At 40.0% G+C, this 14,005-nt stretch overlaps 1 pseudogene; it reads right to left on the minus strand.

The window, feature by feature from the left end:
* Window positions 1-604: 604 nt before the first annotated feature.
* On the minus strand, window positions 605-11,982 carry LOC124646608 (annotated as a pseudogene).
* Between the last annotated feature and the right edge of the window lie 2,023 nt (window positions 11,983-14,005).

Here is a 14,005-nt window from a genome sequence, read left to right on the forward strand (position 1 = left end):
ACTCCACGCATAGATCGGGTTCCCCACTCCTCCTAACGCCGGCGAAGCCGACCGGAGGAGGGGGAACCAATCTATGGAGGAGGATGAACTGGAGGCTAGGCTTGAGGCGGCGGCTGAGAGGAGAGACAGGGAAGAGATCAATAGATCCGTTCGTGTTAGAAATCCCTATATCTAATGCCTTCTCTAGCTGATGTGGTGGGATAAGGGAAGACATGCCTTCTCTACCATTATACCCTAAGCGTGGAAGGGACAAGTGGGCAGGGAAAACCCCATGCCAGATATTCATGCGTCTGTTTCCCCGGAAAAAAAAAAACACAAATCTCAACGGACTGTCCAAAAAATCTTGGATTTTTTTATTAGTATCGTGTATATAGATAGTTGGTGGATTTTTTTTATTAGTACCGTGTATATAGATAGTTGGCGTCTTGGCGACCGTCTCCATTGATTTGATACCTTGGCTTACAAGATTTTGCTGGTACAGCTAGACAAGCAAAGTTGAACGTAGTCCGATGATCTGGACGATCCCGTTCGTTTGCACAAGTTCAGAAAAAGGTTTCAGATATACATACCATCTGTTGGACTTTGGACTGAAGAAGCACACATATAGTGACAAAAGATACGTTTCCAACTCGAAGCCACGTCCGGTGTTACGTTAATTTTTAGCCTAAATCATTACAAAACTTATGACTAATATATCAGCTACCCTCTTTACACTGCAAAAAAATATTTCTATATGTGATGGAACATTGCTAATACTTATTTACACAATGGCTACGATGAGCAGGCTAACATCAAGGCAACAGTAACATCTGGAGGAGTGGCAGCCATAATTGGCTTATTACAACCACACTGAAGCCTTGTCCTCCAAATAATCAAGGATACGCGTTGCAGTCGCGCAGTTCCCAGGCTTCTGAAAAGAAGCTGTATGATACATACTTATTGAACTGGGCAACACCTTCAGCAGATCCAGAGAAACCTCCTCTGGTGATTATAACTGTGACATTTCTGATGCTCATACTCCCACAATAAATTAACGAGTCTTGCCATTTTGAATATTCTATTCTCATCTGGTCAGTTCAGTCAATCAACTAGGCTGTATGAATCTGATCTTGCGACTCTTCTGCATCATGGTAGTCATGAGACATGCTGGTCTCAGCTGCATCTACAGCTTTCTCAACATCAGATGCAGCGACGGGTTCGTTATCTTCACCCGTGCTTCTTGCCAGCCTCTTTGATCTTTTAGGCCTCTGAGAAGCAATATCTTCATCTTCGGCAGGACCACTCTCAGGGATATCGTTCTCCGTGAGAGCCTTGACATCACTATCATTGTCCTGTGACTTCAGAGATTTCTTGTGCGAACTCTTTTTCTGCAAATATATTAGCAGTTAAATGAGTGAAGTTTACAAATACCAAGGCTGAGAACAAACAGAAGAAAAACATGACTAGTTTATCATAATTGATTTGTACACATTTTATTATCCATGAATTCTCAGTTACCTACTACAATTGCTGTAATGACACAAGAGTAAATCTCAAATGCAGCAGTCATCTCACATTTCAAGGCTCTTTGAACATGACTCGTAAAAGCATCAAGTGGGATAAAAACACACGCAGGCAAGATGCTAAAACTGACGACCAGGATAACTCATTTGAATTATCTCCTTATGTATACCGTGCACTATTAGTTCACATGTGGACTAAAATGCAAGTCAAACACAATCAGTTAAGCATAAATTAAATCAACAAGCTTATATTACAAGAGCTAACGAAGTTCTATATGGATGTTAATCTATTCTGCGAAACTATATAAACACTTGCTCTTCCACACCCGCTTAAATCGGAATTCAAGCTTGCATACTAAGTAATTTCTCAACTGTTTTTTATAGATGAGTGCTTAAGAAATCACAGACTAATATATAGCAAAAGAACACTTAAGGTCGCTATCCCGAGGGGGTGATTTTCTCCAATCACAGAGAAAGAACAAACTCAGTTATTCATGTGCATTTTCCATACATACCTTTTTGCTGGTTGTGTTATCTTGTTCTACAGAATCAGCAGTCGGATCATCCAAATCTTCAAGCATCAAATCTCCTTCTTTGTCAACCTTGATGGCCTTTGCTCGCCTCTTCTTTAGCCGATCCTTCGCCTAAAAGGGTAAATGCAAATAAGTAGGAATATTCTTGCCACACTTTGCCACAAGTCAAACAAAATTAGTTGTAAACACTCCATATGAACTCAAACAATTCAGAAAAAATGTTTCAGTCTAAATTGTAAAAGCGCAGGGTCTGGCCGATCTGTACCAGTTACCGAATGCTTGCAAGATAAGATAAGAGTCCCTAAACAAAATTCAATGTCAATCTAATAACCAAGAAATCGTCAGTTTTAACTTTTAAGAGCAGGATAAAACCTTGGCACTGGTTATGACACTCTTCCTAAGTCCCCCGAATTCGACAATGACAATGGCATATGGTATAATTTCTCAACAGAACTAATTTGGAATAAGCAGAATCAGCAATGCAAGACATAAATCAGTAACTCGGACCAAAATGACATGGCAAGCATCATGTTCATGGTGGAACTGTCTTTCCCTGTGAGCTAAAGAAAACGAAAACCAGCCAAAATTCCAATTTACAACTTGCTTGGGAAAAAGGCTTTGATGTTGTTGTTGTTGTTGTTTTAGCCAATGAAAATGATATAATGTCCCTCTGTTTGTATTTACATGAAATATTAGCTGTGGGCCATAGGATTAGGGATCTGGTCAGAACAATCAACCATATTAGTTACTTCAAAATTTGCTTGTGTTGAGTAAAATGTGCATCTTTAATGCAAGTATTATACCATCAACAAACATCTTTGATGCAAGTAATATACCATCAACTATATAGCATATGCCCTTGTAGGTCAAATGATGCATGCATGCACAGCAAACACAACCCACACTATCAATAACTTCTGATAAAGAGAAGAGCAAATTATCAAATGCAACAGAAAAAATACCTGAAGTTGTAAAACATCGTCTATTCCTGAATAAGAACTAATGTAGCAAAGCCTAAAACGTCCTCTACTTATGAATTGGGAGAGTACTTACCTGCATTGATATTTCTTTCAATTTGTGTGCGATCTGTGTATCGTCAAGAAGTAATGAAACTACATCCTCTTGTCTCATCAGATGATCATCCTGGACTTGTTTCCCTTTCATGACCAACTCTTGCACTGCATTTTTCTGCTTCGCTCTTTGCAATATTTTCTCCTCAATAGTGTCTTTGCATATAAGTCTATACACAGTTACCTACAATTCCAAGTTTGAAATAATATATAAGAAACTGAGCTGCTACAAAATAATTTCACGTGTTGGTGCAATTTGGAAATTAAGACCAGTGTGCTAAGAGATGGTGCAAATCAAGCAGTGTGAAAATCGAACAGTTAACTCTTTTTTTCTGTTAAAAGAACAGTTAACAGATATGAGCTGAAGGACTGTGCTTTTGAACAAAAAATTAAACTGGTTATCATACAAGGTTTAGCAAAGAAAATAAACACAAGAAAAATATAATGGACAATACAAGTTAATACTAAGTTGGCAAGAAACCATGAAAAGAATGGCTTAGTCTCCAGTTTTATCCAGCATAACCATGGAGTTATATCTATAGTATTAAAAACAGGATTGTGAGCCAGTTTGAGTTTGTAACTTCTAGGGAGTTTTCTGTCAACCAAAAAATCCTAGACATCAATGACGGTGAGAATAGCAGCATGACCAATATAAGTAGAAACAGAGTCACCCCTATGCCAATTCTCAATTAAGCCGTAATGCTTCTTACTATAAAAGCCCATGCAAGAAATGAGAACGCTTCTTACTGAAAAAATCCATGCAAGAAATGAAAAGGCTTTGTACTACAAAAGTCCATGCAAGAAATGAAAGTGCTCCTGCCTGGCTGTAGAACCTAGTGATGCCCTAATAAAGAATCAGCAGCTACACAGTGATAGCAGATCATCTTCTCTCGCAAATGTTCAGATTCATTTACAAACAAGTATTCACTTGTCATAGTGCTGAACAGTCACGGACTAAATAAATACAATGAATCTAGACTTGGAAGGATTGAAGCAAAAATATGGGGATTAAATAATTTATTTCCTGTATCTTCATATTTCAGAATGTAGTACCAACATTGGTACCAAAGGAATACCATGGAAACAATCAAAATCATAAGCAGTTTTAGTGTGAACCATGAACAAGATTGGCAGCTCTAGCCTGAGAATCTTGTATTTGTACAACAACAAATTCACATATTTACAAATATTATAGTGCTAAAAGTGCAATAGGTCAACCAAGGAAATGGCAAATGAAAACTTACAAAATTCACTAAGTGATACTAAAAACGATGAAATAGTGGTCAAGGAAACCATGGCTAGACAATAGCGTATAACAGAGGTTTCACTTACCTCCTTCGTCTGACCAAGCCTGTGCGTTCTATCCATTGCCTGCTGGTCTTGAGTCGGATTCCAGTCAATTTCATAAAATATAACCGTATCAGCAGCGGTCAAATTAATTCCTAGTCCCCCTGCTCTTGTGCTTAGCAAGAAAACAAATATATCATTCCTGCAGGCAACAAAACTCAGCTTAAGTCATGTTCAAAGAGCCTTATCGTCTTATTGTAATTAGTTACATCCTACCAACTAAATGCCTACCTGTTTTGAAAGTTTCGGACCATGTCACGACGATCAGAAATTGCAGAAGAACCATCAAGTCTGGAATACTTGAATTTTCTGAAATTCATGTAGTCCTGAAAAAATGCAGAATTAGAAAACGATTCACACTTCTGTGCACAAACTCAACCCGTTTTGAATGAGCAGTCCACAGATACAACTCATTGAAGTATGGTAGGCCCTTCCACAATTCATTTCAATCAATACTATTTAGTTCCTTCATAAAGTTCACAGGGCCAGTGAAAAAATAACGGAACCTACAATGCTCCTAAGGTTTCTGAAACCCAACACTCAGTATACTTTGCATCATGGTATGCAATTACCGCATATTAATGTTTTTAAAAAGGCATCCATAACTGGAAAATATCATCATTTTAGTGGGATCCAAGTATCCAACATAGCATAAACTTAAACTACATTAAAGATAAACAATTGTAGAAAATCAGCACAGATCTATAGAATAAACTAAACTGTGATGGTACAAACACGTTTCAGCAAAATAAGTTTCAACAACATTTCCCTGCACATCTATGTACATCACAAGACTAAAAATCAATTTTTGGAAAATATTTTTTATTTTCAGTTCTCCTCACAAAGACGTAGGTTTTAACTATCCGAAGCAAAATATGAACTTTTTTTCCTAAAGTACCTCAAGGATGTCCAACATTTTAGTCATCTGAGCAAATAAGAGCACACGGTGATTTTCAGCTCGGAGTTGCCGTAGTAGTTTATCTAAGGTGTGGAGCTTTCCAGAATCCTGTCATCAAGCATTTCATGTCAGTAACAAGGAGTCAGCCAAATATGTGAAACAAAACAAAAATAACAAAGATTGCATAATAATCACGGTATAAGTTTCAATAAAAATCCTGCAAGTAGTTAAACAGCTAATAAAGCTAACAATATCCACATTGATTTAAATCATACGTACAAAAAGATGATGAAATTGTGCAGCTGAAGGTACAAGAAAAAGGGGTCGACTTACTGTAAGCATTTTAGCTGGATCAAAATTACTCATAGGTGGAGATGACCCAAATATCCTGTATGGTAGCTGCAGTATCGGCTCAGGGATGGGCGAAACAGAACATACTTCTTGGATCATAGGATTGGGAGCATTCGGTTCTCTAGGACCATTGAACTCAGAAGTGCGAGCAAATCCCAAGAACAGCTTCTTGATCCAGGGATCATGCATCTCATCGGTTAACTTGTAGGCAAAATTTCTATCTGAACACCTCACATTTATCTGGAAGAAGAGGAAAGCAGGTTAATCAACATGACAGTAGTTGTGAGTCAACAAATGCATAGACCAAATATACATCTCCGGCACTAAATGAAAGTTCTAGAATGTGAGACTAAAGCAAAGATTACTGAACACTAAAAGATGCCGTGATGCAGCACACGTGCCAAATCAACATCAACGCGGGCAAAACAAATAAGCTTACCGGCGGTGCTCTAGCTGGTGGAATAAAACCATATGTTGAACGAAGAAGCCGTATGTTCGAGACAAGCCTATCATGATGAGAAAGAACTAGTGCTTCACATGGGTTATCACTCAGGCCTATCTCAGCCTTTGTTCTGAGCAAACTGGAGTCTGCCCTTTTAGGTGAAAGCAACAATCTAGTAACAGCACGGACTTTTGTGGCATCATTCTGACTGAGCTGGAGATCAGGACCTTCTGAATCAAGGAACAGATCCACAATTTCATCGACATCCCTCTTGCAATGTGTTGCTGAGAATGCTAGTCTCTCAAATAATGAACACATGGCCAAAAAGGAAGCTTCAACTGGGGACAGATTCGTTAAGCGTGTAAATCCAAATGCACCAGATAGCAGAACAGGCTTGTCTGATGAAGTTGATTCTGGGAATGCCGACTTATGGATATTGCTCGGCAAAAATATATTGAACAGCCTGTTGAAATATCCACTCTGGAAGCCACAGCCATGCATGGGCATTTCCCTGTTACAGATGATTCCTTCGTAAACCAACTTTGGAATCTGTGGAGATTGAGAAAGAAGCCCATTACTAGAGTGTCTGTGCTCAAGAAAGAGATATTGTAAACCATATGATCAACTAAAACCAAAAACAGCTAAGAACAACAGGTTGTACCTCAAACATTATTGGATTCCTCTTGCCTGCATAATGTATATCTTGCAATTCCCCAAATGGGGGAGGAAGAAGAGAATTTGGGATCTCCGCAAAGTTAAAGTAATAGCTTCCCTCGTTGCGCTCAAACAGCTCAGGGTGATTGCAGACCTAAAAGTTACATGGAGCGCATTACTGAGAAAATCCTATGAGAAAAGAAACTTACACTACATAATTTTCAGTATGGACCTCAAAGAGATTAAATGAAATTTAAGCAGCAGAAAGAACTGTACCTTCCGTAGCTGCATGACAATATTCATCAGGCTAAGCAGCTTTTTATCATTTAGATTGCCACGTCTTCCATCAAGCAACTCATTAAGAGAGATTTTGTTCTTTATAGCTTGATAGAAGACTTGCTGACGAGAACTCAATCTGCAGTGCACAATTTCTTCTTTCTTTTTTGTCATTTCTGCAATGACATCAATCTTAACCCGGCGGAGCATAAACGGCTTCAATATAGCATGCTGTGGATATAAACAACATGTCACAATCTTAAGAAACAGCAACATTGTACGCAACTTTGCCCAAACGAAAATAAAATGCAGAAATACAGAACAACATGTTTCTTAACATCTAATGTCAAGTTTTATGAACAAGCATTAGACTCAGGCAAGCACTTAGATTCACTAAACTGTAGCATTCACTAAATATAGAAGTATCTTACCAGTCGACTAAGCTGATGTTCATTCAAGGTCCCTCCATGTTCAGCATGGCCCTCGATACTGGCAAGGGAAAGAAACATAAGCAATAGAGAAAACTACTAAAAATAAAGAGGCTGTAATTTCTAAAGGAGAACATTACCCTTTTGAGAACCACTCATTGAACTGTTCATGGCTATCAAACAAAGTGGGCATGATAAAATGGAGAAGTGCCCATAACTCAGCCATGTTGTTCTGAATCGGTGTCCCAGTAAGAAGCAAACGATTTCTACAGTTAAAGCTCAGCAAAGTCTTCCAGCGCTGACTGCAGTAGAGAGCAATATGTAACTTCTTGTCAAGCAAGGGCCACAAAATAAGCCAAAAAAAATGAAGGAAAATCATGTGCTATGAAATTCTGAATTCAAACAAAATACTGCGACATGCAAGGGCACGCGAAATCACCTGCTTGAACTTTTAATAGCCTGGGCCTCATCCAGTACCATGTACTGCCACTTAACACGTCTCAAAAGCTTCTCTTCATTCACAAGTATCTGATAATTTGTAATGAGAATGTGGAAGCTAGCATCTCTATGGATGAAAAGAACAAATGACACATGATTAGTTACATGACCATATTATAGAGAAAAAACAGTGTATGAAGAACCTCAGACTGAGAGTTTACTTCCGATAAAGACGCTTGGGGTTGATGTTCTTCCGAAGAACCATCCTTTCCGGACCCCAATATGGGAGTATCTTAAGATCAGGGCAGAATCTGATCACCTCTTCAGCCCAGTTATTCACAACAGATGCAGGAGCAACCACCAGAAAGGGTCCCCATATGTTCTTGTCCTGGATGAGATGCCAATGTCATAGCAAATGCTTGTCATGCACTATTTATAACTACTATAAATTACATAACATGTGATGTCTACAAAAAGAAGAAACCAAAAACAAGAGATAAATATAATCACAAACCTCAGCCAAGTGGGATAAGAATGCCATAGCCTGAACAGTTTTGCCAAGGCCCATCTCATCAGCAAGAATGCCATTTAACCCCTGCAGAAAATCCAAAATGTGTGTTACGATCCAATGATGGCAGTTCATCACGAGTGACCGAAATACATTAGCCCTATGATAGTTTACCTGTTCATAACAATTGACCAGCCACTGCAAGCCCTTTAACTGATATTCTTTTAATACACCTTTAAACAACTCCGGGGTCTGCACAGATGACTGCTCAGGCATTGTTGAGCTGAAAACAACATAGGCTCCAAGCAATCAGTTTTAGATAATAATACTCCTTCTGTTCTATCATGCTTGCTTGCAATGAACAAAACAAATTTTCAAGAGAACTTACGGGTGTAAGAGATCAATCTTGCTAGGCTCAGCTGAATCGTCAGTTGGAATACCAGAATCTGCAGATTGGCTAAGCTTCACAATTTCACTGTCAAAAGCATTTGTCATCCTTTTTTGTTGGGATACGGCATGCTGAGCAGCTCTTAAAGCTTCTCTCTTCAGTTCGGCTTCCTCGGGATCTTCGTCCTCGTCACCCTCAGGGACAGATCCCTCATCAGGCAGTGCTGATTCACCAGCCTTATTTTGCATAAAGTGACTATAGAGCTCAGTTTGGGATATCAGAAAGTTGAGCCTCTGCTGCTGTCTTTTTGCTTCGCGTAGTTCCTCTTCTCTCTTCAACGCTTCAGCTGCATCCCTTTCCTCTTTTTTCCTCAACTCATACTATGAAACAGGCACAAAGAATTGAGTGTCATAATCTTTTAATAATGGACTTGAGATACTAGTGCTTATGTAGAGTGCAATGACCCAAGGGATGTAAGAAATGGCTGTAGTATAATCAACTCATATAGTTTGAGAATGTGAAATAGATATAGCATTCCTAATAAAAGGCAGGCTGTATAATATATAACTTAATAACTGCATTTAAAACATGAAAGCTTTTTGAGACAAATACCTGCTCCTTGTCTACCCGTTTCCAAAATATCAGCATATCCCTAGCAAGCTTCCTTGTACGTATTGGAGCACTTCTCATCAGTTTCAGTGACCTGCTTACTTTGAGCTTCACCTGGATGTTGAACAGAAATTGACTAAAGCTTCAGAATACATGTAGTTCAACAAGAACGTAAACTAGAGCACAGTGAAATGATACAATGCTGTAAGGCAACAATAGACAAATGCAATACCTCCCGTTGACAATTCTCAGAGAAGCGTTTAGCATCCATTTGTCGTTTCTTCAGCAAAGCAGCAAAATTTCTGTGATGCTTTGGAATGTTTCTGGCAATAATTTGCCAGCGTTTCAAAAAACTTGCCAAGTCTTCTTTCGCAATTTCAGAATGTTCCTTTTTCACTATTTGCTTCTTTGGCAAGCTACGTTCGATAATCTGCATGAATATCGTATAATTGCTAAGTACAGAAATACAACAGCATGAAGACAAAATTTTAATAACTGAAACCAACCTCATATGTATCTCCCTTTTCCAAGACTTTAACATAATGAACCTGCAAACTGCCAGATTCTGAAATAATAGACCTCCGTATCCTGCCTGCTGATCCTTCTGGAATTGCAAAGGGGTCCTCGGTTACTTGAAGAGAAAATTTCTGTATCTTTACCCTTTCCTGGAGTGATTCATGTTGCGGCTGAGGTTCGGCTAATCCACCACGATTAGTAGCCTCAAACTTACGGTCAGTGCCAAGCATTGCTGATAGGGTGCGCAGATCTAGCGGGCCATTCAAGAAATGCTCCTCGACACGTAAATCAGAAAAAACAGGCAGATTCAGGGAAGCTGCCAACTTATCATAACCCTCTGGAATTAAGTAGCTTACATTATCCCCCATATCCAAATAGGAAGAGTCAAGTGAAGCTACAATCTTATTAAAACCACCATATGCACCAATACATCCTGCCCCATTAAACTCAGGTGCGGCAACATCCTTGAAATCACTTCTGTATTTCACAGCTCTAGTATGGTCACTTTTGTGTTTTATTATTTGGCGGACGTCTGCCCGAGGATCCGAACCAAAAACAGCCTCCTTAGCCTTTGACCTTCTGTACTTCTGAACATGTTCACTCAACATTGTACGGTAGTGCTCCTCGGTTACTTGATTGCTGTAGGCATCTGCTTCCTCATCATCGCTAGCAACACCAAGATGCCTTTTTCGCTTCCGATGCAGCCCATGAGAAGCATCACTGATACCATTGTACTGATCTGACAACGAAGCTTGACCTTAAAGGAAAGTTGGGTAAGCAAAAAGACACAAGTAAGCATAAAGAAATACAGCAGAAGTGCTAAAAATGACCTTACCTTGGCTACTCGTGCTCCCATTTGGGCTACTATTCGCATAGCGATCGAGATCTTCCGGCAAAGGGACCTTAAAGTTCAGCAGTGGCTACAACAGTAGGTCCATTAAAAACCCATATTAGAATTGCAGATAAATAGAACTCAACAAAACCACAATAATGTATGAAGAGAAACAAGTTGTCTGCTTCGCTATTAGAAAACAAAAGGCAGATGATATGACTATTTATATTTTCCAAACTAAATGCTTACCCAAGGCCAATGCATAATCAATAGCATAGATGAAAAAAAAAACAGATAACAACCATACCACTATAGAATTACTGAAGACAACAAAGCTGTAACAAGAGCATGATATGATCGTCTGTTGCAATCTCAACAAAAACTTAAGACTAACAAACTGCATGAACGCTGAACCATAATAATCGAAACTCCAGCATAAGCTAAGGTTAGTATAGCAACTAGCAATAGATCATGGCTAAGGATAATTCGGAGACCCCAGCAACTAAAAAAGTTTAACCGTAAATTGAACTATAGCGGAGGTACGCAATTGTATCGAAACACTATCATCCTAGTGTATGAGATATTCCCTCCGTCCCAAAATAAGTGACTCAACTTTGTCTAGAAACGGATCCCAAAATAAGTGATTCAGCGACTTGTAGATACATGCGTATCTAGACAAAGCTGAGTCACTTATTTTGGGACGGACGTAGTACTAGACAATTGGCAAGGCATTAGCAGCACAAGTAACAGGTGATAGCAAGACAAGTGGTGAATAGGAAAACAGTAGCACAAAGCATCAGCCAGTACGCACGATTGTAACAACATCACGAAACGATCTGCATTAGTCTCCCAAGTAGCAAGCCTCTAACTCGGTGCCGAAACTACGGCCGAACCGCACCTGCAAAACTATGGACAAACGCCCCTCCAGAAGGAATTCCCCGAGTCCAGCAACAATGAGCCCCAGAACCCATCCCCAGACCCCATCACGCGGCGCCCCAGATACAACGCGGCAACGCCTACCACGCGCGCGCAGAATCCTCCAGCGAAGCGAGGAGAGAGACGTAGGAAGCGAGCAAGTACCTCGAGGTTGAAGAGGTTGGAGTAGGAGAACCCGCTGCCGTTGGCGCCGCCGCGCGGGGCCGGGCGGCGCGGGTCCATGGCGAAACCCTAGCGCCCCCGCGCGCGGAGGGACGCTCCGGGGGGGCGGCGTGGGAGCCGGCGAGAGCGCGGGGACGGCGGCGTGGACGGCCCGCGACGGCGGAGGAGTGGGCGCGATTAGGGTTAGGGTTTGCGGACGGGAGGAGGGGAGAGGCGGAGGAGGCGGTGGGTTGTGATGTGGTGGGGGGAGGGGGAGTAGTAGTAGAAGGCATGGCTTGGCCGAAGGGGAAGAGAGAGAAAGAAACAAAGGGTGGGCGAGGAGAAGAGAGGGGGGGGGAGCAAGGAAAGCGAAACGGAGGGAGGTTTTCGGGGTTTCGAGTAGAAAACCAACGCCTGGTTGGGGGAAGACTTGGGTAGGATCAGGTCTTAGATAGGATCTATGAGATCAATTTTTTTGCAAAGACAAAACTTGTTGAAAAAATCTGAAAAAAAATCACAACACACATCTATGTTATATATGCAACGCCAAAAAATTTCAACTTCAAATTCGACATACATTTGGAGAGACAAAAAAAAAATCTGAGTGTGAATAGTGTGAAATACTACTCAACCAGATCTGACACTATTCACAATAGAATTTGTCTTTTTTGTTTCTCCAAGTGTAGATTAGATTTTAGGCTGAAATTTTTTGGAGTTGTAGATACAACCTATATGCATGCTGTTTATTATTTTCAGATTTTTTCGCCTGTTCAAAGTATGTTTTTTCTGGGTTGATCCTATGATCCTACCTAATGGAGAGATCCTATACAAGTCTCTCCCCGCCTGGTTGATCATCGTGCACGGCTACCAGCGCTTCGATTCGGCCACGGGTTTTCATTTTTTTTCCCTTTAGGTTTTCCTCTTTTGTCCGACGATATATTCAGCCTTTTTCCATAGTTCATGTGTCTTATGGCATCTTCAATGGGACGATGCAGCGTCCGTTTGACAACCATATATCATATATGTTGCAAATATGTGGAAATTCATTCATGTAAATAAATGACAAAGTTCATGTATGCTATAGCATACATGAACTTTGTACTTTATTAACATATATTTTCACATACTTTGCAACATATATGATGATAATATCATGTTTTACATTGATATATGGGGATTTACCAATGATCCTCTTTATTTGGGTTATAACTCTGAAGAACAGGAAAATCATGTTTTATATATTTTTCAATTTCAGAGACCTATACAAAGTTAAATTGAACTAGGATTTCTGGAGGGTCATTTTTTTATTGGAAGAAGCATCATGGCCTTTTGGATCACACCTGGAGAGGCCTGAGGCCCAAAAGAGAGGTGGTGGCGCGGCCACCCTGCTAGGATGGGCCACCCAACCTCTTTCGATCGTCGACCATCCAATCCACTTAATTCTTTCACAAACCGGCGTATTTTAACCTAAATATCACTATATATATGACCCCGAGGGTTCTCGCGGAGGAGAGCGCCGTAAAAACACAGAAAACGAAAACGAAGGCTGCAACATAGAAGATTGGAGAGGGAAACTCCGCCGAAGCCGTTACTGGAGGGATCTCCACCTTCTCCAACGTCTTCCACATCATCACCATGATCAAGAAGGAGTAGTCCACCTCTAGACTACGGGTTTGCGACAATAGCTTGAACTATTTCTCTCATGTTCTTTATAGTTCTTAGTGTCATATGAGCTGCCCAACATGATTATGGTCATATATATGTAATCCCTATGTGGTGGATCTTTATTCTATGATATATGCTGCTATGAGATTTGACTCTACTTTGTGTAAGATGTATTGATAGATGCATATTATGTACCACATTCTTAAATATTCGTTCTGATCCAACTTGTATGCAAGAACGTGTGTGGGATGATATGTGTGTTAGATGAAATAGCATGATTTTAATGATTGGATATTGACAACAAATTCATGATCTATTATGTCTTTGTATTTTTGTTTTGCCATCTCACTAGGGATAAAGTGAATGCATGTGTTATGTTCGTCACGTGATAAAAGTGATGATCTTGTTTGTTCAAGGTAACATATTTGATATTCAAACATCATGTCAAACTACTTATGGCTATACTCTATT

The sequence above is a fragment of the Lolium rigidum genome, chromosome 4, assembly GCF_022539505.1.
Source record: "Lolium rigidum isolate FL_2022 chromosome 4, APGP_CSIRO_Lrig_0.1, whole genome shotgun sequence".
NCBI lineage: Eukaryota > Viridiplantae > Streptophyta > Magnoliopsida > Poales > Poaceae > Lolium > Lolium rigidum.